The following is a 25,561-nucleotide window of genomic DNA, read 5'->3' as shown; positions in this document are numbered from 1 at the left end:
AGTTGGGGTGATTCCAGCTTCCCACTTCTAAGCTCTTGTCCTTCTCAATAGCAGCTCTGATGAGTGGTAATCAGCTCCTCTCCCGTATTTCCCACCCAGCACCTGCTGTGAGAGTCAACTTCTCTGCTGTCTTGTAGGTATCATCCTTCCCGCATATATAGGTCAAATTTGTATTGTCAAAGAGTAATGATTAGAAACCCTCAAGCTGGGCCTCGCTGGTGGCGTACAGGGTTAAGCATAGCACTGTGAAGCTATCCACAGACACGAGTTCGATCCCCAGCCAGGGGGCAACCCACATGGTGTATCAGACCTCTCCTGTCTCACCCTCTGCTCCCCTCAGCAGTGTACTTCTGTCAGTCTGCCTGTTCTGTTCCCTGCTCTGTCTCTGGTGGATCCTCTCACCCCCAGCAACTCTAGCCTGTATCCCAGCTCTTGTATGCATAAATAAATAAATTAAAAATAATAATAATAATAAAAAGTATATGAGACAAGAAGAAGCAATGGGCCAGGGCCAGGGGAGTGACATGCCCCCTGCATAGGCAGCTAGCCAGGGACTGAAGGGAAGTGCCTGCTGCCCTCTGATAAACATGCTTAATTCATTCATCCAATCAGCAAACATTTCTTGAGTGCCCAATATGTGACTAGCACATTCCCTTCCTTCAAGGAGTAGTAGGGGCAATAGGTTGGTTAGGTTGGAACAGGACAGATTCTCTTGAGTCAAACAGTGGCCTGGGTCACTGGGTAGTACCCAGGGATCCAGAAGTCAACAGTATGGCAGAGTCTTGGGTAAAGTGGATGAGACAAAGGGCAGTACTGAGGGTGAAGATCAGGGAGAAGGAGCCAGAGAGCCTTCCAGACCAGCAAACTTCCTGGCCATCGTCCTGTGGGAGAACCTGCAGCTCTGCATATTGACCGAGCTCCTGGGTCTCGGAGAAGGGAGGCCCGCCACGTTCTGAAGTAGGCCACGGTGTCACTGACTCACTTCCAAGCTAGTCTCTCCATGTAAGTGTTCCTGTTACAGGGCAGAGTGAGGGGTGCCCAAAGAGCCCCAAACCTGCCTGCGCTAAATAGGTTCTGCCATCCGCCGCATCAGGGATAAAGCATACTATAGTGTACTCAACCTTCAATGGAAAGGAACTTTAATACTTTAATTGGTGTGCACTAAAGAGAAGGGGAAGAATACAGTTTCCAAATCAAGCACCCCAATTGCCCATCCCCTCACAGGTAAATGCCCAGCTGAACAGGGTTGGCCAAAAGTAGGGCCACTGAGGCCCAAAAGCTTGTCACGAGTCTAAGGTACCTCCTGGTGGGGACCCGTAAGAAAGGGGCAGAAGGGGGCAGCACATGTGGGACAGAAGGAACAAAATCAAAATCAAGATCACAGCTGCCATGGTCCCCTCCCCACGGGTCTCACCCACATCTGTGTCACCCCGTCCACGACTAAAATGCAAGCGTAGTTTCTTCACGTGTCTCTCGGCTCCATGTGCCTCCCCCAGGTCTCCTTCTGGCTCCATCCTGCTTCCCGCCTTCCTCAGTCTCCTCTGAAGCTTCTTCTCTCCCTGCTCAGCTCCACCCTCCCTTGGGTGGGGCAGGGAACTGGAACCTCCCCTTCTCCTGGGGACCACCCTGTTATATTCCCACCACCAGTGGTCCAGCGGGGTGCCCACATTGGCACACCAGCATCAGCTCAGCAGAAATTGGTCATGCACAGAGACTCCAATTGCTCGGCAAGTTTGGTCCGCCCTGATTCTCATTCACACTGGCTTATAGCTTGGTGAATCTGTGAGTTCGTGTAACTTGAAGCCAGTTTCTTCCTCTGCCTGGACTTTCTACCTCTTCTTGTGAAATGGTGATAAGCTGTCTGAACTACCTCATGAAAAAATCCTAAATTAGATGATTTCTTGAGGTTCCTTTCATTTCTAGAGAAAGTGAGCCCCCAGAATCTTCAAAAAGAAAAGGAAAATCAAAGGAAAGACCCAGAAGAGGCTGATGTTTTAAAGAACCAGCCAGCTAATGCTCCACAAGACAAAGTGTGGCTTGTAAAATTGGCCAGGGAATATTTTTAGCAGAATGAAATATATGGGACAAGCAGTACTTGGTATCTCTCTGTTGCTGACTGAACCAAGCTTTCTTAAGATCTGCTCAGAGGAAGATGTAAATGGATTTTAATGAAAGGGCTACTTCAAAGCACATTAAGTCCAAATTAAAGACAGTAGCTGTCTGCAGGTTGCATGTGGACAACCATGTTAGCAGCCAGGCCAGTATTTAACAAGATGAACCGGAGTGGGAGAGGTCTCAGTCTCTTTGGAGATCACTTTATTATTCCTTTCTTCTTCTTATCCTCTCTCTTCCTTCCTAAATAGGGGAGAATTCTGGAAGCTGTTTCCAGATAAACGTGGGACTAGCAGACAGGAAAGGTTGGGGTCTGTGTGTTGGGGACATAAGTGGAAATAAAACCCTAAACAATAGAATCCTTGGTGCTCCAAGGGGCAGAGTCCTGGCGGGGGGCCAGGACTGCACTGATAAGTCACTCGACATTGCCAGAGCAGCGTGAGTGTCCAAGTTTTTGTCTTCAGAATGGGTCCAACCTAGCAGTGGATGGCCCCTCAGGAAGCTGACTGTGCCAGGCTGGAATGATAACCAGATCTCTAGTAAGGCCTCACTTTGAGGGTTGATTATACGTCATAGTTGGGAAGGCTGGCAGGGAGCAGGGTTCAATGCCAGACAGGAAATGAATAGAATGGTGCCCCTGGAGTTGTGCAGTGCTCAGTGTGAGCAACTGTGCATGGCAACCCTGAGATCATTGGCTGTGGTATCAGATGTCATTGAGGGTGCTCCCTATCTCTTCTAAATAATGTCTTTTATTCGAGGACTGAAACATAATGCCTGTTGTATTAAAGATACCACACAAAAGATGTGAATTTAATCCATCTTTTCATTCTCTTTTTCCCCTTATTTCTTATTAACGAGTTCCTTAATTCTCAAAGACTGACAGGGTAGCTGGGATCAGAAATAAGACTAAGCATTAGCCAGAGCCATTTGAGATTTAATTAGATAACCCTTTCAAAAATATATTAACTTTGAATCATTTGGGCTCAAATTTAAACTAGAAAGCTTGAATCTTTCCTACCTGCTAATTTGATTATTTTGAGCTAAAAAAAAGAAAAGCAGATGACAGGATCATTATGTTTTGCAAACTTCTTTTGAAAGAGGTTATGCAAGATCCCCACAGGATGTCCCAAATAAAATCTTAGGGATAAATGAAATCTATATTTTTACCACGATTGTAACTAGTAGGCTCTAAGAGAATAAAGGAATTTCATGGAGGAAAAAAAAAAATGAGCAAAAGGCCGGCTTGGAATGTGTCTTGGCATGAGATAGCCAAGATGCAGAGGAAAAGACACATCTACCTGGTATCTTGGCCACATTCCCTCCTTAGAACAGAACTTCATTTCATGGAGGACATAATTATCTCCTAACTTCTCCGATGTTGGCTGTCTAGCTAATTCTATAGAGACAGGCTATTTAAATGTTCTAGGAATGCCGTGCTGTTTGCATATGAAATGCAAGGCCTCCCAAAGATTTTATAGAGCAATGGGAACTGTGGTGCATAATTCTAGGGAGGGAATAGCTTGGCAGACCTAAAAGTAGGTACCTTTTACTTTTTTTGTAATCCCATGCATACTTTAGAAACTATATGCATTTGCTTATATCAGAATTTAAAACTCAGGCTGATATCTGAAATAAGGCTAACTTAGAAAACTCATTTGGTGAATGTCCCATTGGGTGTTCCTATGGTTCTGGGCCTTTGGGAACAAGGGGTAGTGGGTACAAATACCCATGTTTAGAAGAGCAATGTCAGGAGAAGGCCCTCAGAAAGGTAGTTCTGATTCCCCATGTTAGTCAAAGCTACATTCCATTTTCCAATCACCTCTCCACCTGGGAGACAGAGAAAAGAGCTCTGTGTTCTTTTAGGAACCTATATTTCTACAAGTTCTGCATAGATGTGAATAAGACTGATGATTCTTTATGGACAGCCACAGCATAAGCAAAACTTTCCATACTCATCACCGAAGTCAGGTCCATAAAGCTTGGATAACCTGGGAATTATGCTTCAAGGTGATCATGGAGACATCTACTCTCTGTGATGAAAGCTTCCTATCCTCCTCTTCTCAGACATGGCAGTTACCTGAGATGATTTTTGTGATCCTGATGTTACACACCAAGGAGAGGGGCACCCCAGAACTCCCAGACCTGCCTGCTATCAATCAGCTCTGCTATCTGCCACATCAAGATAACACATACTGTAGTATGTGAGACCTTCGATGGAAAGGAACTTTAATACAATTAGTCGCAATAAAGAGAAGGGAAAGAAAATAGTTTCCAAATCAAGCACCCCAAATTGCCCATCCCCTTGTGGGTAAATGCCCAGCCAAATAGGCTTGGCCCAAAGCGGGGCCACTGAGGCCCAAAAGCCTGCCCCAAGTCCAAAAGCCTGCACCTCCTGGTGGGGATCCACAGGAAAGGGGCAGAAGGAGCCCAGTACATCTGGGATAGAAGGATCAAAATCAGGATAAAAGCTGCCATTGTTATCCTCTCCACGGGTCTCTCACCCATGCCTGTTTCAACCAGTCCAGGACCAAAATGCAAGCGCAGTTTCTTCACGTGTCTCTCGGCTCCATGTGCCTCTCCCTGGTCTCCTTCTGGCTCCATCCTGCTCCTTCCTTCCTCAGTCTCCTCTGCAGCTTCTTCTCTCCCTGCTCAGCTCCACCCTCCCTTTGGTGGGGCAGGAAACCTGGAACCTCCCCCTTTCCTGGCGACCACCCTGTCACAATGAACATCATGTATCAAGAACCCCAGGAGAGGCTCTCAGATTTGTTGAGGCAGGTGCAAGAATCTTCTGGATGTGGGGAGAAGAAATTCAGGGGTATCAGAAGAAAAGGCAGCCCAGGGAGGGTCTTGGGAATCCCCAAGAATGCAATACAGGAATAAACTCCAGAGGGGCTCCTTGCTTCTTGCTATTTCCTCTTTCTGACAAAATGAATCAATGCTGCTATTTTTTTCACTGAGTTTCAAAGCATCCTCCATGGATCAGCATTAGCAGAGGCATTAGACACATCCACATCTGAGAAGCACTTTAATTACAGTGAAGCTCAGAGCGTGGTGCAGCAATTCTATCCCCCTCTAATCAGAGAGTGTCTCTGAGTATGTGATTCATTCTCTCTTGGATAAGGATTTTCTTTGGGTTAAAAATAGGCCCAGCAGTCTCCAGGCCAGCACTGTCGGCCACTTCCCAAGTGGATTGTCCTTTTCTCTTCTCCAACGCACTGGGCCAGGACCCCACATCCTGCTGCCTCTTCTACTTTGGAGTAGTTCAGAGTGCATGCCAGGCTGCCAGTGTTTAAATTCCAGGACTGTTCTTTCTGGCCCTGGACTTTGGCCTGTACCTTAACCTGTTTTCATCTATAAAATGGGGCTCATAACAGGACTCCCGCATTGGGTTATTGTTAGAACAAATTGAGTAAATAAATGCAGAGGTCAGACCGCTACCTGGCAAGCAACAAACACTCAGTAAGTGTGGAGAGCTACTTTATTATTAGAATTTTGTGTTTTATTCTCAAATTACTTAATCCTCTGGCGATGACCCTTTTTCTTCATAGAAAGTGACTTGCTAATGAAGAACCCTCATGGGTGACCACTTTGGGGATGAATACATGTTCTAGCCAAAAGAAAAATTTCCAGGCTTGAAAAATCAAAGTCATTCTAGGACAGGGTTTGACAAACTTTCTCTGTAAAGGACAGATAGTAAATATTTCAGACGTTGCAGGTCATCAGGTTTCTGCCGCAATTGCTCAACGCTGCTATTGTGGAACAGAGCAGCCAAAAGCAATCTGAAAATGGACTAGCGTGGCTGTGTACCAATAAAGCTTTATTTACAAAATCAGGCAGCAGGGCCAGATTCAGCCCACAGTGAGAAAGTGCCAACCTCTTTCCCAACAATATACTCCATGAGAGAGGCCAAACTCGTCATATTCACATTGTGACTAATTGAGTGAATGAGTAAAAACCTCAGAGAGATGGGTTTTTCATTCTTTTTAAACGTTGGACTTTGGCACACCTATTCAGACTGTGAAATACGCAATTCTAAGGGCTGCCAACAGACATGACAAAAGAGTTACTGGGAATGATACACTGTGTCCATCCAAGAGAGCCAGACTCACTGGCAAATAAGTGTCAGGTCCAAGAAAAAAGGGGAGGTGGAGTAAAAACAACCATAGAGTTTCCTCCAATGACAGAGCTGACACCATCCACTATGTCTGGTTGTCCATGATGGACTCAGATGTGTGAAAAATGGTCGGCAGCTCCTATAGCTAGCTGGACAACCCCAAGTCTGAGAGGTGTGAGACCTGAAACTTTTGCCACAAGATTCCTATGCCATTGCCAGGCTCTCCAGAGAATTGGTTCAGTTATGGGTTGCCTCTGAAGTCAGACAGATGCATGGCCCTATGAGCCTAAGCAACTGATTTTCCTTTTGATGTTTTGAGCTCCTTGACTACACAGCAGAAATAGTAAAATAACTGACTTCCATGTTTGATGGGAAGATGATATGAGATGATGCTCAGCATGGTGTCTCTCTGACAAGCACTTTACTAAATTAGACTTATTATTTCTGGACCATCACTTAGTTCCACAGGAAGTCATGGCTGGGGGCAGTCTTGCCGGGCTCTGAATGGACAGTTGGTGCCTAGGAAGGAAGGATTCTGCTTCCCTCCTCGTATTTAACTCTTTCCCTTCTCCTGCATGGTGGTTTCTACCTCCAGGAGGTAATGGTACTTTGAGTACTTTAGGAACCAGGGCATCCTCTGGAAGCTAGAGAATATACCCCCCTCCCAAGTGTTCAAACAAGAGAGAAGAACCACTCTCTGCAGCGTACCTGAGCAGGCAATTGAGACTGCTGCAATCTGGTGATCACTTTTCACAAAGAGCTTGGAATGTGAAAAGCAAGAGTTCTATTCTTAGCTCACAGCGAGAAGATTCTGAGACAGGAAGTCAATCAGAGGTCCTCACTGTGCCTCAGTCTCCCCACCTGGGAGCAGGAAATAATCACTCCAGGACTGTCTAGGGGATGATTAAAATGAGGGGGAAAGAATTTTGCTATAGTAAAACAGATCAGTCGGGAGGCACCATTTCACAGTGATGATCATCCAGAGAGAAGACAAAAACAGAAGCCACCAGAGGCTAAGGCCTGTTTAGCAACAGCTCTGCCTGGATGTAAGTGACCTCAGAGCACTTTGTAACTGATTCTCTGTGACTGCAGTCCAATCTCCTTACTTTCAGTATAATGGGGCAGAAGCCTGCCTCTGAATTAACAAAGAGCTGGACTTGACTGCAATTAGTCCTCAAATCCAGCCCTTTGACAAATAGAAAATGGACCTTTCTACTCAAATTCCTTAGAACGCACGATTGAATGCATGAAGTCACGTACAATTGCTCAGGAACAAATAAAAAATTATTTCTAATGGCCTGTACCTGAGTAGGTGTTTGAAGAGAGTTCCAAGATTCTCAGAAGCTGTTTCTTCTTTGCATGAATGGAAACTTTGGTCTGTAGTCTGTGGCTCCCAAGCTTGTAGGTGTTGATGTCTTGGTTTTGCCTAGGAATAGAAAGAAGATAAGGACTCCTTTCGTAGGTTTAGCAAACCCACATTGCAAATGTAAATTTCAGGCCTCGCTAAATCACCACAATATCAAATTTATGCAATCCTGATACCTAAGAGCAGTAATGAAGATCCCCTAGAACGGTGAGAACTCAGCTTGTGGTCTTTGGGGAGCATTTCCCCCCCCACACACACACAGGGACCTCACATTTGTTGTTGGCAGCTGGGCGAGCTAGAAACACGTGTGACCTCCCACTGGCTACGAGAAAGAAACAAATCCAGTTGAATGACCTACTAGCCTGTCAATGGAACCAGGTCCACAAGAACTTTAGTCGAGGTCCAAATCTTTCTTTCCTGGGTCAACAGCCAGGACTGTGACCAAGCTCACGTAGCAAATCGGGTCAGTTGGGGTTGCTCCCCAAGGACTTCTGTGTTTGTTATAGAGCAACCCCAATATAAATCGGGTGGCCTGACTGTGGTCCTCACCTATGTGCTTAAAGGGGGCTTACGAATGCTGAACTGCAGACACACACAAAAGGCTGATGAAAGGGAAAGGGAATGGAGAAATGAATAACTCGGAGAAAAGGAGGGAGATCAGTTCCTAAATGCATCCTACCCGTTCTGAAGACCTGGAATCCCCAGGACCCACCGAGCTGGTGAAAAACCCCACACCATCAGGTCAAGAGGGCGACCCCTACTCACAAGGCTCTTATATCCACAAACAGAAAACAATGGCTGCATAACTCTGCCCTAGGTCCTTGCAACCCTCCCTTCAGTGATCATGGGATTTGTAGTTCCCAGTGTCGTGGTGGTGTTGGGATGGAGTCCACAAAGCCTGTATGGAGTTTGCTTAGGACATCCTGGCCCCCTAATATGTTGACTGGACTGGGGTTCCTAGGTAACAAGGGCAATTTTAGGGCAGAGGCACAAATTCCTTCGAGAACTCGCACTGGGACAGGGACGTGTGCTTGGGGAGAAGAGGCACAGAGCGGTAGTAATCAATGCACGCTGGGGAAAGAAATTCAGCCAATGGTCAGGATCACAAAAGTGCCTGCGGCTGACAGGAGGGGCAACCAGCCCCAACCAAGGCCACTCTGTGTCCCTATCTCCTCTCACATAGCAGGCCCTCCACAGCATGCATGCACAAAGGAACAGACGAACATTTGCTTGAGTTTCCAGGCCACACAAGAGCATATGTTGGCAAGTCTGGGGCAAAGGTCATTTACAAGAGTAGCAGCAGAACAATTAGGCAGTGCTTGTTCTTTCTGAAATTGCTGAATTAAGAGTCCAGATTCCAAATGGCCAGTGTCTACCCCTCTTCAAAGGGGAACCCATGGTGCTACCTTTTCTGCAACACACCCTGTGATCGATATTGGGGTCACCCATCTTGATGTAAGCAGAAAGATCGTTTTTTAAAAAAATGTATTTATTTATGCATACAAGAACAGGGATACAGGTCAGATGTGTGGAGGGTGAGAGGATTCATCAGAGACGGAGTGGGGAACAGAACAGGAAGATCTACTGAAATACACTGTTGAGGGGAGCAGCGGGCGAGACAGGAGAGGTCTGCTGTGCCATGTGGGTAGCTCCCTGGTCGGGGATTGAACTCCTGTTGCAGAGGCTGCAGATAGCTTCATAGTGCTGCATCTTAACCCCTTGCGCCAGCATGGAGGCTCCAGAAAGATCGATATTGTTTTTTGTTTTTTAGAGCTGATGACATACTGGGGCAAGAGGATATGGCAGCTCAGTTTTGATGAAATTCATTGACTTATTAGGATCAGTCAAATATTAGTTTGGACCCACCAATGGCTCTTTGGCAACAAAGACCCCTGAAGTCTTTATGGAATTTGATAACAGCTTTTTAAATGTATCTAAACTTTTAAAATAAGAAGAATCAAGCTGCAATCCACAACTGTGGATATCAATGATCAGTATTTGGATATAAATAACACCATAAATCTCCAACGGTGGCTCATTTCACTCTGAGACTCAGGAAGAGGAAAAAATTCCTGTGAAAAGCTGAGGCAGACAAAATCAATTCAAGTCCTGAATAATCCTGTAAGAAAGGGTCACGGTGGGCCTCACCAGTGGCGCAGCGGTTGAGCGCTGGGTTGCGAAGTTGCCCGCAGCCTCTGCAGCGCCGGTTCGATCCCTGGCTGCTCCCTGGCCGCCGGGGGAGGGTCCCACATGGCATGCAGACCTCTCCTGCCGCCCACTGCTACCCTCAGCAGTGTACTTCGTCACTCTGCCTGTTCTGTTCCCCGCTCTGGCTCTGGTGAATTCTCTCACCCTCCTGCACTTCTGACTGTACCCAGTGCTTGTATAAATAAATAAATAAATAAATCTAATAAAAAAAGAAAGAAAAAAAATTTAAAAAAAAAAAAAAAAAAAAAAAAAAGAAAGGGTCACGGGGCCTGCCTAGAGGTGTGATGTTTACCTTTGGTGATTTTTTTTCTCTCCTATCAAACATAACAGCTGGAAGGAAGCTAAGTGGGTTCCAGATGCACCTCCCTTTGATTCCATCCATATAAACCTCAGAATACCAAGAACAAATTCAATATCCTATTCAGGTTGGTTGCTAGAACCTGGATATTTCAAAGCACAGGCTCAAAGCAAGCGCTGCGCTGACAGGGAAGATGCAGGCTCAACAAAAAGAAAGGGCAAGGCTTGGGGAAGAGAAATACCTGCAAAACAGAATCAGGTGGGATAAGGCAGATTTTGAGGGTTCCCAAGAGAATCTGAGGCCACCCAAAGTACTTGCAATACTTCAGGTCACTGCCTTGGAACACTGTCATCATTCCCGGTTTCACTTTGTTTTCATAAAAAGGCCACAGTCTATTTTCATTGTCTGGCACATTCGAGAAGAGTGGAAGAAAAAATGTTAATGATTAGCTCAACTTTTTCACCCCATGCTGTGCCAAGTTGCTACAGAGAAGAAGAGATAAAGCCAAAGGCAAGGTACCTGGCCTTTCATCACAGAAACCCCAGCAGCCCCAGGCCAAGATTTGAAGATGGGTATTATCAGAACACCCAGGCAAAGAGAGGCTGGGGAAATATGAGTAGAGATCCATTCTTCCAAGTGTACAAAAAGACTTAACCTCCAGGGGTGCCAAGGAAAGACAGAAACACGCAAAACACCTGGTACAATACCTGACACTTAGTAGATGCTCAATAAACTAGATTTGGTGTGGCTTTTTTTTTTTTTTGAAATTCAAATAATGCCCTTCAGTCATGGCTTGCAAAGTATCTTCATAACTCTCATATGCTATGTTGGAGTATCCCAATAAATTTTGGAGATAGGAAGGAACTATTATCTCAATAGTGTGCTGCTCATGAGGTAAAAGATGCTTGGAGAGTCTTAACGAATTGTCTGAAGTCACCATACGGTAAGAGGAGATCTTGGACTTGAAAGTGACGTGACTGGATTCTAGCTGCAAGTGTTCTTGCCACTGTACCAACTGCATCCTCTCTCTTATTACTTCAATGCTTTTCCTCCTTTTTATCCTAAATTTTCTCTCATACTGTATCAATGAGCCTACAATCATAGTCAAATTACTAGGACCGTGGTCTCTTTTTAGGGGTGTTCCATTTCAGATTGTTCTCAGTAGTTACATAAAATATTGAGTAACCTTCTTCATTATTTGGAGATAGAATCATCTGTGAGAGCAGATATTCTTTCTACTCTAGGCTGCCAGAGTGAAGGTAGAAGGAAGCACTTGACCCTGATAGCATTCAAAAGAGAAATTCACTGCTATAATTCTAGGCTAGCCATAAAATTTAGCATACTATCCACTTGGTAAATTGCATATAAAATAATATTCTTCTAGCATTCAGCATAGAAAGATATGATGTCGGGGTATTATTTAATAGAGTTAAAACTTAGTCTCTGCACTTTGCTCAGCTGAACAATGCTGGGAGACGCAAAATAGATAAGAAAGGGAAACCGATATAGTTGCCATGGGAACCTGACCGTGGGTCCACAAGGCCAATAAGGGGCCATGGAGAATTGTGGGGAAATGCAGAAACAGGGCAAACAAAAGCAAGCAGGACACCTCCTGTGCAGAAGGCCCACCAAAACCTGCTGTCCCAGCAGACAGCAACCGGTAGAGACCTATTCCTGCAGTCATGAAAAAGCCCGCCAAAACGGGTTATAAAAGATAGCCTCATACCCTTCTTGTCACACAATCAATATCTCCCATCTTGCCTCCTGCTCCCTTGCAGAGTATTTCAATTAATCTGACTTTCCTGTTCTCCACTCTGTCTCTGGATTCTTTCACCCCCGTGCCTCCAGCCTCACCCCAATATTAGACCGCAACCTATGGTGATACATAATCCAAATTAAAAAATGATAAAAGGAAATTCTCTAAAGAAAATCTAGGTATCTTTTTCATGTTTTCTGATTATTCAATGTTATGTTATATGGTTCTAATTTGTCCCTGTAATTTCACTAGAGGCGTCTGGAAATTCTCTTCTTAAGGTTCTAATTATAGAGAGTTTAAAAACATTAAAAAGTGAGCCCTTTCCAAGGGAGAATTTTCTATGTGGTTGGTGATAGTCTAGTTTTTGCCCTAAAGATGGCTTTTTTCCTGGCCTGTTTTGCAGCTTGAACAAACCTAGGTGCTTCAACCACAGGCACTTATTCTGCCTAATAAGGACTTTGTAGAATGTGCGTAAAACATTTCAATACCCTGGGGGTTTTCATTTATTTCCATTAATTAATTGACTAAATCAATCTTATTTCTGAAAAACGTGATTAAAAAACAGAAGTTAAAGGAACTATTAGTGGGAATATACTGTTGGTGGGAATGTAGACTAGTTCAGCCCCTGTGAAAAATAGTATGAAGTTTTCTCAAAGTATTAAAAATAGATCTACCATATCCTCCAGCAATTAAACTCCTAAATATCTACCTGAAGAATGCAAATCATTAATGTGAAGGGATATAATCACTCCCATGTTCATTGCAGCACTGGGTACCATAGCCAAGTTATGAACACACCTAGGTGCCCAGTGACAGGTGAATAGATAAAAAATATGTGGTACCTATTTACACAATGGAATACTGCTCAACTACAAAAAAAAATCTTGCCATTTGCAATAATATGCGTGAAACTGGAGGGATTAGACTAAGCAAAATAAGGCAGAAGAGGAAAGAAAAATACCTGATGATTTCATTCATATGGGGAATACATAAAGACACAAAACAAAAAGAGAGATGAATCTAACCCAAAACAAATCCTAGAAATCTGAATGCAGAATTGAAGCTACTAGAGGGGGTGAGGGTTGAAGAGTGGAGGAGGCAGGAGGTGGGTGCAAGGATGGCCAGTAACTTTGGTGGTAGGAGTGATATGGTAGCAAACATCTGAAAAGGTGTCAATGTACACCTCAAAATCATACATAGTGTCATAAACCATTACCTCAATAAAAAGTAATATAATAAAACAAAACATGGAAGAGGTATCAGTTGAAATAATTTTATTGGTGGTGCATATGTTAAGGAACAAACGTGTAATTTGGCTTCCATTACTTTAATTACTGATATTGAAAATCGAAGCTAAAAACTATACTTTCAGAGATCATTTCTATAGTTCGTTACTAGAGAAGTTTCTCTGATCGTGTGGAGCACCATCTCCTGCATTGCTGGTGGGAGTGCAAAATGGTCCAACCACTATGAAGAGCTGTGTGGAGATTCCTCAACCTACTAAAGATAGAGCTTCCATATGATCCAGCAATTCCACTCCTAGGTATTTACCCAAAGGACACAAAAACATCAATTCCAAAGGGCACCTGCACCCCTATGTTTATAGCAGCACTGTTTACAATAGCTAAGCTTTGGAAACAACCCTAATACCCAAAAATAGATGACTGGATCAAGAAGATGTGGTACATATACACCATGGAATATTACTCAGCAATCAAAAAAGATAAACACATTCAGTTTGCAGCAACATGTATGGAGCTGGAAGGGATCATGCTCAGCAAAATAAGCCAGAAAGAAAAATACCAGATGGTCTCACTCATAGCAGGAATTTAGAAAACTTAAACAAGGGACCAGGAAAAAGACTAATCAATACAAAGTAAAAATCAAAATTAACAAGCAACTATAAACCAGAGACACACAAGGGGGTGGGGGAAGGGAAGGGGAGAGGAAGAACTAGGGTCAAAATAAGGGGGGGGGTGAATTGTATGGGGAATATAACCAAAATGATAATGCATACATTGTGCAAAAATAAAAAATGATGTAAGAATTATATAAAATAAAATATTAATTAAAAAAAAAGAAAATCAAAGCTAAAACAGACAGTAGGAGGTAGCACCACAGAAACCCAACTTAGGGTTTAGGGCCGGGGGAGGAGTAGGGGGGTGATAGGAATTCAAGAGAAAAATGGTGCCCTCTGCCCAGTTTGCTGTGGTCAGTGGGGCAGCAGTAATATGTTGGAGCTCCCCAGTCTCTCATGAGTTAAGCTTGGTTTCCAGTGTTCTATCACAACACAGGCCAACAGTATTTGTATAAGGATTCTGGGGAGCATCTTCGACTACAGGTGCTAATTCAAAGAGCCAGCTCTAATTCCTGCCATTCACAATGTCCAACTAGACCAATGTCTCTACTCTTGTAACTTATTTCTGGTACACTGGGCAGCAACTCCAAATTTGGGTGGCAGGCAGGGTAGAAGAGAGGATGGCAGAATGTATAAAGCTCTAACTTAAATGCAAATCGGTATTGGGAATCCTATGAATAAAATCTCTTTATTAGCATTTTTTTAATGATTCCTTTCAACTTATAGTACTAATCTAGCATTGCCATTACAGAAAGGAGACACAAAACTTCCACTGACTACCCAATGAAAGACAAGTAGCCTCTAGCAATTAAGACATTCCCAAGTCTCGTCTTCAACGTTGCAGATCTGAGTAAGTATACCCAGGGCACTTAGGTTGAGAAGTATTGTTCACATTAACCAAACTCATAAGAGATTGATGTATAAACCATAATGTCAAAAAAATAAATAAATAAAAATAAATAAATAAACCATAATGTCAACTTGGCCATCTGTAAAAGAAACTATTTCTTTGTGACAACTGAAAATTTCAAGTTTATAATATGGATCATCCTCTTTCCAAAATCAGAAAAGACTATTTGAAACCAGAGGTTGTTTTGGGAGCACAGAATCATAACAAAAAGGGGGTGGTTGGATTGCCTTTAGAGATACTTTACTTAAGCATGGGAAGGCCTGCTGAATGCACTATCCTTGTTTCCCCATGAGTACCACTCCCCAGTGGCCTTGATGCTCATGAATCCCACACTCAGTGTCTCCATTCTTTGATGATACTGATTAACCCCTAATTACATTTTAACCCCTAATTTACATTTTTGAAGACTCTGAGCAGGCAACTCATTATGGTATGAGACAATGATGAGCTTAAGAACAATCACATTCTAGGGGCTCCTCCAGTGGCGCAGCAGGTTGAACGCAGCACTATGAAGCTGTCCGCAGCCTCTGCAGCATGGGTTCGATTCCTGGCCAGCCAAGGAGTTACCCACATGGCGCGGCAGATCTCTCCTGTCTTGCCCGCTGCTCCCCTCAGTAGTGTATTTCAGTCCGTCTGCCTGTTCTGCTCCCCACTCTGTCTCTGGTGAATCCTCTCACCCCCACACACCTCTGGCCTGTACCCCAGCTCTTATATAAATACATAAATCTTAAAAAAAGAAAAAAAGAAAAATCACATTCTAGTCACATGCACCTGATAAAATCAATTTACTTTAAATGGTCTTAATGGTTTCTTCTTTCTTAAGTGACTCCTACATTTGACCTCACCGGTTCTATGTGGATTCTTAGTGAGTGATATTTTCAAATTCAGGGGACATTTTACTTCCCTGCATTTCACCAGCATGCTCCAGTGATAGATGGTGAGAAAAGATAACAAGAACAATGTTCTTATTAACATTTTTGGGTCAGTGCTTTCTAATAAAAATTGCAGAAGTTTAAAAAAAATCAACTGCAAATATAGCGCCTTAATTCAGCTTAACTGGGGAAAGACTAATTTGAGTTAGCAAAAAAGTCTTAATCACAGCTTTTGTTTTTTAAAGCTCTGATTAAATGAAAGGTACTCTGAATTGGAATGAGATCTCGAGTCTATTTCCCTTCTCCATTTTCTTTGGCCATGACTATTTACCTCCTCAGGTCTCAGTTTCCTTGTCTGTAAAACAAGAGTATTGAACCAACTTGCATTTAGAGACCCTTCTTCCAGTCCAGGGTTTATTTTTTTAATATGTACATCTGTAGCCCTCATGCAAAGGAGTTGCCATTTTCAGGCAAGTAAGAGTTCCTGGCAATAGTTAGTTAAATGTTCTTTCTCCCATAAAAGACAATTTCCAATCACTGAAGCTCCCAGAAGCTCAGTGATAACAACAAACCTTAAATTCTAAAATTAGTTCTATGTTGATAGTAAAGAATATATAGCATTTCAGGGGCCTCCCTCTTGGCACAAGGTGTTAAGACGCAACCTTTGAAGCTATTCCCAGGCACTGCAGCACGAGTAAGATCCCTGGCCAGGGAACTACACACATGGTGCAGCAGACCTCTCCTGTCTTTCCCGCTGCTCTCCTCAGCAACATATCTCAGTAGATCTGCCTGTTCTGCTCCCCACTCTGTCTCTGGTGAATCTTCTCACCCCCACACCTCTGGTCTGTACCCCAGTTCTTATATGCATAAATAAATAAATCTTAAAAAAAGAAGAATATATAGCATTTCAAATTGGGCTTCATGAATGCCATATTGTAGGGTAAAGAAAATATCAGGCTTTTCTGCCCTCCCGCCATCAGGATAGATGATGGATCCTTGTCCTGAATGCATGCCTGATGGCGGGCACCTGGAATAGGGTGTGGGCATAGGTAGATGGGATTCAGCTGGGCTAAGACTGGGCTTTTAAGGGCAGCGTCACGGGGACGCCAGCAGCAGCAGTAGAAGCCGAAGCCGAAGCTGAAAGAGAAACCGAGAAGCAGCAGAACGAACTCCAGAGAGCCCAGATAGAGTGAAGACTTGCTGGGGGCTGGGAGGCCTGCCAGCCTCCCAGCCCCCAAGCCAGCACCCCTGCCTGCCATATGCCTGGTGAACCCCAATAAAAGACCTGCAAAAAAGTCACTAAGGACTCTGACTCCGCCTTTACCCAGTCTGCATGGGATCAGAGAACCTGCTCAGTGGTCCAGTCCTGCCCTCTACAATTGGCGTAAGTCGGCAGGATCCGTGCAGACGGGTGTTGGAGCCCTCCGAAGACCTGGAGGGACTAAGGAGAACAGACTGTTTGCCTGTGATGACGCTGGAGGCGCCATGGCGGCACAAAAGGTGGACAACGTCCACGAGCTACAGGACGAGAACTGGCGTGAAGGAGACTCCCGAGAGAACCAGCCAACGACACCCGAAAGGACCGGCCAATGACCCCTGAAGCAGCAGAAAGTCGGGGAGGAGAGGACCACGATTCAGCGCTCGCCGGTGCTGATGCAGGGAGAGGCCAATGGACTTCAACTGATGGACATGGATTGATGAACTTGGACTGACAATCCCGCCAGAAGGCGGAGGACCTTGGCAGGTTTTTTTTTTTTTTTTTTTTTTGAGAATCTGGGGGTGGCCAGTGGGCCTTGATGGCCAAAAGCAGCCTGTGCATGCCCAGCAGCCAGGTGGAGGAGAAAAGCCAACTGAGAAGGCAAAAGCCGGTGCTGATGGTAAGTTGAGAAGCCCTGAGCGGCTGTTAAGCAGCCTGGGTATGCTGAAGCCCCGGGAGTCTCGTCAAATCACCTGTGGGTGATGCCCTGCTCATTCCTGAGTGAGCGTGAGGAGCTGAGGAACCCGTCCTTGGGGGACGGGTGGGGAACGTGGCTTGGGGTGGAGCCCAAGCCGAATGCAGAGTTTGGATCCCCGACCCACGCGCTTGTGCAGTGGGTTGGCCTGAGTGCAGGGGTCTGCGAGTCGCATGGGTGGCCATGAAGGCCGAGTGTTGGAGCGACTGCAGACAGAAACCCTGAGGGTTGGCGATTACCCCCAACAGAACAGAATCGCCAATCCCAGAGCGAGTGCATCCTGGGGGTGGATGCTGTGTGTGGCTTGTAGCCGAGACGACAGCCAGAGAAGGCCAGGAAGCCCGACGGCTCCTGGTGTGATACAATAGATGCCGTGAGTGATTCCCTCCCTCGTAGGAGCAGCGCCTTCGGCAGCAGATTTGGTGGCTCATCTGCTGGTACCAATAATTGTCGTTTGCACTAGGTTGGTGCCCTGCCTGGACTTATTTGTGTTCTGTTGTATTTTGTTATATTGTATTTTGTTATATTTGATGTATTTGCTTTTGTGGGCCATGGCTGCATTGTTTGTTTGCTAAGTTGTATATATGTAGATTATATGGCAGAAAACCCTGAGGGGGTGGACTGTAGGGTAAAGAAAATATCAGGCTTTTCTGCCCTTCTGCCATCAAGATAGATGATGGATCTTGTCCTGAATGCATGCCTGATGGCGGGCACCTGGAGTAGGGTGTGGGCATAGGTAGATGGGATTCAGCTGGGCTAAGACTGTGCTTTTAAGGGCGGCGTCACGGGGACGCCAGCAGAAGCAGCAGCAGTAGAAGCCGAAGCAGAAGCCGAAAGAGAAGCCAAGAAGCAGCAGAACGAACGCTAGAGAGCTCAGAGTGAAGACTTGCTGGGGACAGGGAGGCCTGCCAGCCTCCCAGCCCCCCACCCAGCACCCCTGCCTGCCATATGCCTGGTGAACCCCAAAAAAAGACCTGCAAAAAACCCACTAAGGACTCTGACTCCTCCTTTACCCAGTCTGCATGGGATCAGAGAACCTGCACTGTGGCCAGTCCTGCCCTTACACATATATTCATTTGTGTTTGAAGATGAATGAGAATTGATAGGACGGAAACAGTCTGATTCCAGAACTCAGACCCAGCAAGGGATTCAGCACAAGCACCAAATGAAGTATCTTATGTGAAACCTACCGAGAAAGTACAAAAGATGGAGCAACTAACTCTGCCTGAAAAAAAAAAAGGAGAAAAGACTTCCTAGAGGAGAGGTCTGAACAGGCCTTGAAGGATAAAGTAAAGACAATGGGACTGGAGCATGGGGCGGACTGATCTGGCAAGGATTGGGATGAGGATGAATCAACATTGTGCAAAGAACAAGAGATTTGTGGAGTGGGGCCTCCCTGGCGGCACAAGGGGTTAAGGCGCAGTACTGTGAAGCTATCCACAGCCTCTGCAACACGAGTTTGTTTCCCTGCCAGGGAGCTGACACACATGGCGCAGCAGACCTCTCCTGTCTTGCCTCAGCAGTGTATTTCAGTCAGTCTGCCTGTTCTGCTCCCCACTCTGTCTCTGGTGAATCCTTTCACCCCCTGCATCTCTGGCCTGTACCCCAGTTCTTACATGCATAAATAAATAAATCTTAAAAAAAAAAAAAAGATTTGTGGAGAGAGATTTTGAACAAGGAAAATCAGGAAACAAGAAAAACAATGTAGAGGGCCTCCCCTGATGGCGCAGTGGTTGAGCACTGGGTTGCGATGCTGCCCACAGGCTCTGCAGTGCCAGTTCGATCCCCGGCCCCGGGGCGAGGGTCCCACATGGCGCGACAGACCTCTCCTGCTGCCCGCTGCTCCCCTCAGCAGTGTGTTTTGTTAGTCTGCCTGTTCTGCTCCCTGCTCCGACTCTGGTGAATTCTCTCACCCTCCCGCACTTCTGACTGTACCCAGTGCTTGTATAAATAAATAAATAAATAAATAAAAGAAAAACAATGTAGAGACTGCTACAAAAGGCTAGGCAGCCCAGAAGGAGGGAACTGGAAGATATTCCAAAGAACAGCTCACAACAACTTGCCAGGCAATTAGATGTAGCAGAGACAGGGAAGGAGGGCATGTTAAAAAAAAAAAAAGCTCAAGTTTTTGGTGCAATCAGTGGGATCCAGAGAACAGTGGTCTCCTGTATGCACACAGACACTAATAGAGCTACCCAGAAAAGCAGTTCTTATGGAAAATGAGTGAACTTCAGCCTGGCCCCACTTTGATTATCACAAAAAAACAGTAAATAAAACCCACAAATAAAAGATTTCTTATGTCTATAGACTTTACATGGCAGCAAGAAATTAATGACTTAAAAAAATTAAAATGACCTAAAGAAGCCAAGAGAAAAAGTAGTTTTGAGAGAGTTTGAAGTTATTGTTGGTTTACAGTTTTATTTGTCTGCTTTGTGTGCAGTTTGGGTTTTATTTTGTCAGTTCATTGTTGGTTTGCATAAAATGTTGTTACCAACATTAGTAGGAAAATGTTGCAATAATGATACATCAAAGTTGAATTTGATCTGTGGATTAGCATTCCAACTGTAATAGCACCACCTTTATCCACCATGAGTAATGTTTTCAGATCGAAGATAGGTACCGTCAGGTCTCTGACATGTTTTGTTCATATTTGCAAATTTTCAGGACTGAGTTTTTCCATAAAGAGGAGACAGAGAACATAGTGTAGGAAGGTGTTATTAGTATGGTAGCATAAAATGAAGAAGAGCCATCAAAACAAAGCAAGTTATCAATAACTTCATATTCTAATACTGCCCTCCTACTCCCTAGAAAAAATACTACCAGGTAATACATTGTAGCAATGTAGCAACTCTAGGCAAAATAATTATCTTAAAATTAATTTTACCAATGAAAGGTAACCAACACTTGGATAAGCGGTTGTTCTATGCACTTCTTAATCTTTATTATCCTGCCAAATCTTCAAAGTAATGAGGATTACTGTCCCTATTTTACAGATAAGAAAATTGAAATATAAACAGTTTAAATAACTCCCCCAATATCATGTAGCTACTAAGTAGAAGGGCTAGGATTGGAGCCAAATAATCTAATCCCAGAATTTAAGACTTCAAACTCTCTGCTATGTTATCCCAATTAAGAAAGCAAAATAAGTTGTGGTATGCTCATATGACCAAATATTTTACCATATTTTCAATTAATAAATAATTAAATGTAAGAACATTGGCTGACATAGGGAAACAGATAACATTGTTTTGTAGGAACAAAAACAGACAATTATAAACCAGAGACATCCTGCAGGGGAGCAGGAGGGAGAGGGATCAGAGAGAGAGAGGAGCACAGGGGACTGAGGTGATGGTGCACAGAGGTGCATTGGGGAAGGAAACTGTGGGGACTACACCTGAGCGTGTGAGGGGAAGCAAATACTGTTTAAAAATGAACAACAATGTAAAAATTAAATTAAAAAAGGAAAAAAAATTACAAATTTTAAAAAAACATTGTTTTGTGGGTAAATAAGATTATGAAATTATGTATATCAAGCATAATTCTATTTTAAAATGTTACACACAGATATATTATAAGCATACAAAATATACTCCGACAATTATAACAATGTTTACATCTGAGGAGTGAAATTACTGGTGAATTTAATTTTCTACTTATAAATTTTCTATATTTTTCTGATTTTCTAAAACATACTTTGAAAGTTGTATTTTACTGCCAGTTTCTAATCCAATCTATACAGAGCTTGGAAGCCGTCATTCCTGTCCTCAAAACAAGAAAAAAGACAAACTAAAATTCAATGACTTTTCTTAGATCCACTGACAACAGAGGTTACAGAACAAACCCTTGTGCTGCCTCCCCAAACTAGAAACAGACAGGCAGACACTGCACAGCTTACATAAGCAGACACCTACAGCTGGAGCCAGTAGCTACAGGGGCACTCTAAACTGTAACTGATAAATTACTGGAGGCTCAGGCTAGTTTGAGAGCTCCTAGGAGGCCTATTCTTAGAAACCCTGCCTATCCTCCTACCCCCTACCCCTGCAACTTTTCTGATTTTTACCTCCAGGAGCTCTACAAGGATCTCACTGTGATGGAAGGAGAAAAATCCCCTCATGTTTCTGGCAGGGGAAGGGGACATGTAAACATCCTGAAATGTTCCCAGAGCATTCTGTTGCCCTTAACAAAGCCTGCACTCAAGAAAAAACTGTTTTTTGTTTGTTTGTTTGTTTAAAGATTTATTTATGCATACAAGAACTGTTTAAAAATGAACAATGATATAAAAAAAAAAAACATATACAGTGTTGTAAAAAAAAAAGAGCTGGGGTACAGACCAGAGGTTCAGGGGCTGAGAGGATTCACCAGAGACAGAGTGGGGAACAGAACAGGCAGACTGCCTGAAGCACACTGCTGAGGGGAGCAGCGGGCGAGACAGGAGAGGTCTGCGTGCCATGTGGGTAGCTCCCTGGCAAACCAGGGATCAAACTCATGCTGCAGAGGCTGCGGATGGCTTCACAGTGCTGTGCTTACCTCCTTGGGCCACCAGGGAAGCCCTCAAGACAAACTGTCTTGATCAACCAGGGTTTTATCAGAGAATAACCAAAGTAGAAGAAAGGAAAATCCAAATCTTTCTAGTCTTTAACATGGAAGAAAAGAGATATCAACTCAAGCTCATGGGACAACTGAGATTTAATGAACACTCTCCCTTCCCTCATAGTTTACTGCCACATCAATTAGAGCATTCCTGAACGATAATAGGGGATTACTGTTAAAAGAACTCCAAGTCCCAGATCCTATTTAAAGAGTTTCTAGGAAAGCTCAAAGACAACAGAGCAGACAAAAATAAGGACAGCAGGTGAAACTTTAGCCTCTGGCACCACAGCAATAACCACAAATACACACAGCTCTTAGCCAGTAAACATAAAATCTCAGTTCCTTTTGCCCCATAGACTATGTCCAATAATTAAAAAAAACTACAGGACACAGTGAAAGGCAAAAATCCATGAGCTAAAGAGACAAAGCAAGTATCAGAACCAAACTCAATTATAACAAATATTTAAGAATTATCAGGCCAGGAATTTAAAAATAACTGATTAATATGCTAAGAGATACAATGAGAGAAGTAGAAAATATGCAGGAAGAGGTGGCTAATGTAACCAGAGATATGGAAACTGTAATAAGTGTCAGAAGTAAATGCCAAAAATCAAAAACATCACAGTAAAAATGAAGATTGTTCTTTTGGGACGCCTCAGTAAATCAGACATGGCCAAGGAAATAACCAGTGAGTTTGACTATAAATCAATAAAATTTTCCAAAGCTGAAATGCAAAGAGAAAAAAAAAATTGAAAAAGCCAGAACTGAATATCTGAAAACTGTGGGACAATTACAAAAAGAACAATACAGAAGTACCAGGAGAAGAAAGTGACAGAAGAAATACATGGAGTAATAATTGCTGAGAATTTTCCAAAATTTATAACAAAAAAACCCAGATCCAAGAAATTTAGAGAATACTAAGCAAGGTTAATAGTCAAAAATCTATACCCATGCATTTCATATTTAAACAACAGAAAACCAAAGACAAACAGAAAATCTTGAAAGAAGCAAGTGATTTTAAAATCTTATGCATAGAGGATCAAGGATAAGACTTACATCAGACTTGTCTTCGGAAATCAGAAATTCCTTAAATAAAAATTCCTTCAGAAATTCCTTAAATAAAAATTAAGGAAATGTGTCACAATCTGCCCTGCTTTGCAATAAATATTAAATTCTTCAGAAAGAAGGAAAAAGATACAGGTCAGGAACTCAGATCTACATGAAGAAATTAAATGAAGTGAGCCAAGAGACCACACTTCTACTGAGGGTGCAGAGCCCAAGGCCATTCATTGTCACCACAACTGTCCAGGTGAAAGTCCCTGAGGGCAGCACACTCTACAACTTTCTTGTCTGGGAAGCAACTTGGAAGCTTCCAGAAGCTCCTTCAGAAGCAACAAACAAAATTGCTTGTTCTCTCTTCAGTCAATCTCCTATCTGTCTTCCACAAATAACCACAATGGTTCACTTTGTCTCCTCATCACTTTTTTCACTATTCCCCAATACTTAAACTTTCACATAACAAAAATAGTGGCAACATGTTGCAGCTGCCTAATAGCAAGCAACTCTTCCAATTAAGTGACGTTGTCCTCAACCACTTCCCAAAGGAGAAGGCAAGAAAAATCCTCTCCATCACTATATCCACTTCTGAGAGATACTAATTCTACTCTAGTTGAGCCCCAATCCCATCTGGATATTCTATAATCTAAAGAATAAATCGTAAAGTTAACAATCACCAACAAAATTGACCACCTTATATAGCTAGATTGACCAATGAAAAAAGAAAGGCAAGAATCAGGGGCCTCCCTGGTGGCACAAGGGGTTAAGCACAGCACTATGAAGCAATCCACAGCCTCTGCAGCACAAATTCAATCCCTAGTAATCCCTAGCTGGCCAGGGAGCTACCCACATGGCGCAGCAGACCTCTCCTGACTCGCCCGCTGCTCCCCTCAGCAGTGTACTTCGTCAGTCTGCCTGTTCTGCTCCCTGCTCTGGCTCTGGTGAATTCTCTCACCCTCCTGCGCTTCTGACTGTACCCAGTGCTTGTATAAATAAATAAATAAATCTTAAAATAAATAAATAAACAAAATAGGAAAAAGCAAACAGAGCAATGATAGGTTTTATATACATAACAGTGTTTTGAGTTGAGTTATGTTCCCCACAAAGATATATTCAAGTCCAAGTCCTACCACATCCCTCCCCAGTGTCTGTAAATGTCACCTTTTGGGGAATATGGGCTTTTCAGATATAGTCAAATTTAGATAAGCTTATGCTGGATTAAGGTAGGCACTAAACCAATGACAGACGTCCCTATAAGGCGGGAGAGATCTGGAGACTAGTAGACACACACAGCATTAGGAAGACCACATGACAACACAGACAGAGACTGGAGGGATAAGGAAGAGATAAGAAAGGATCCTTCCCTAGAACCTTCAAAGGGAACAGGGCCCTGACTATACCTTAATTTCTGATTTCTGCCGTCTGAGAACCGTGAACAAATAAATTTGTCTTAAGCAAAATGGAAGAGAAGGGAAGAGGAAGAAGGAGAAATTGCATTTATTTTATCATTTTTAAAAAGCCTCCCTCCTCATCCCCAGAAAGATTTGCAGTAGGACCCAAGATGTCTTGGGTATCTGGATCTCTGATCCCCTACCACCCCCCGGCCCCATTTCACTTAACTTGGAACCTATTTTACAAAATCTGAATTTCATTTTTTATGCCCTAATACACTATAACCCAATGTCATATCACACTTAATTTTCAGGTAATGCCTAACCACTGTGATGTTTAGCAATTTGGATGAAAATATTAACATGGATTTTAAGAATGTTCAATTCTCTCTATGCATTTACCGTGATTATTATTATTTTGGTTCATCTAATCCTTACCTGTATTGGTCAGGGTCGTGTCAGGAATCAAGTGATACAATAACATTTGGATAATGTGTGGAGGTGTGAGCAGGATGTAAAGGAAGAATAAGGGATAGCACAGAACCCTGGGACCAGCTACAGCAAAGCCATCATAACCCCAGACCAAAGGGACAGATGCCACGTAAATGGAAGAATATGCTTTAAAGCAAATATTTGGATTCTACCATGTGGAAGAATGCAAGATACTAGATGCAAAGAAGAGAGAAATACAGTCTCCTCCTTCTTCTCAAGCAGGTGGGAGATAGAGACATGCAACAAATGACTACACAAATAAATGTCACAGATGGTGCAGTAAGTTCCATGAGTGAAGAGCAGAGGCCAAGAGAGAGCTCAGCAGAGGGCTGGGCCTGGTGTCCACTGTCAGGGAAGGCTTCCTTGAGAAAGCAATGCTTAAGCAGGGATCTGTGGGTGCAGAGGGGTTCCCAGCCACAGGAGTTGGCAAGGAGGGTCATGTGTGAGATGTGGAGATAACACATGGGCCACCTCCAGCCTTGGGAAGAATATGGAGCATTAGAGGCTTCATGAAAAACTCAATATGGTTGAAGCTCACACTCCTGAGAGAGAGGGAGGGAGCTGGAGCTGGACAAGGGAGAGTGCC

The 25,561-nt window shown here is 43.6% G+C and overlaps 1 long non-coding RNA gene and 1 pseudogene across 1 annotated transcript in view; both read left to right on the top strand.

Annotated features, from left to right (window-relative positions):
• Positions 1-7,054: 7,054 nt before the first annotated feature.
• Positions 7,055-25,561, top strand: part of LOC119253076 (uncharacterized) — a 43,648-nt gene continuing 25,141 nt past the window's right edge. The window contains exons 1-2 of the long non-coding RNA XR_005126982.2: positions 7,055-7,272; positions 14,464-14,562. This is a non-coding gene — a long non-coding RNA (uncharacterized LOC119253076). The remainder of the gene's footprint in view (positions 7,273-14,463; positions 14,563-25,561) is intronic.
• On the top strand, positions 13,211-13,301 carry LOC119253666 (small nucleolar RNA U3; annotated as a pseudogene).

Source organism: Talpa occidentalis, unplaced genomic scaffold, assembly GCF_014898055.3.
Source record: "Talpa occidentalis isolate TD23 unplaced genomic scaffold, MPIMG_talOcc4v2.1 talOcc4.2, whole genome shotgun sequence".
In the NCBI taxonomy this organism is placed as follows: Eukaryota; Metazoa; Chordata; class Mammalia; order Eulipotyphla; family Talpidae; genus Talpa; species Talpa occidentalis.
The sequence above is the reverse complement of the archived record's forward strand: the minus strand, read 5'-3'. Positions and strand labels throughout refer to the sequence as shown.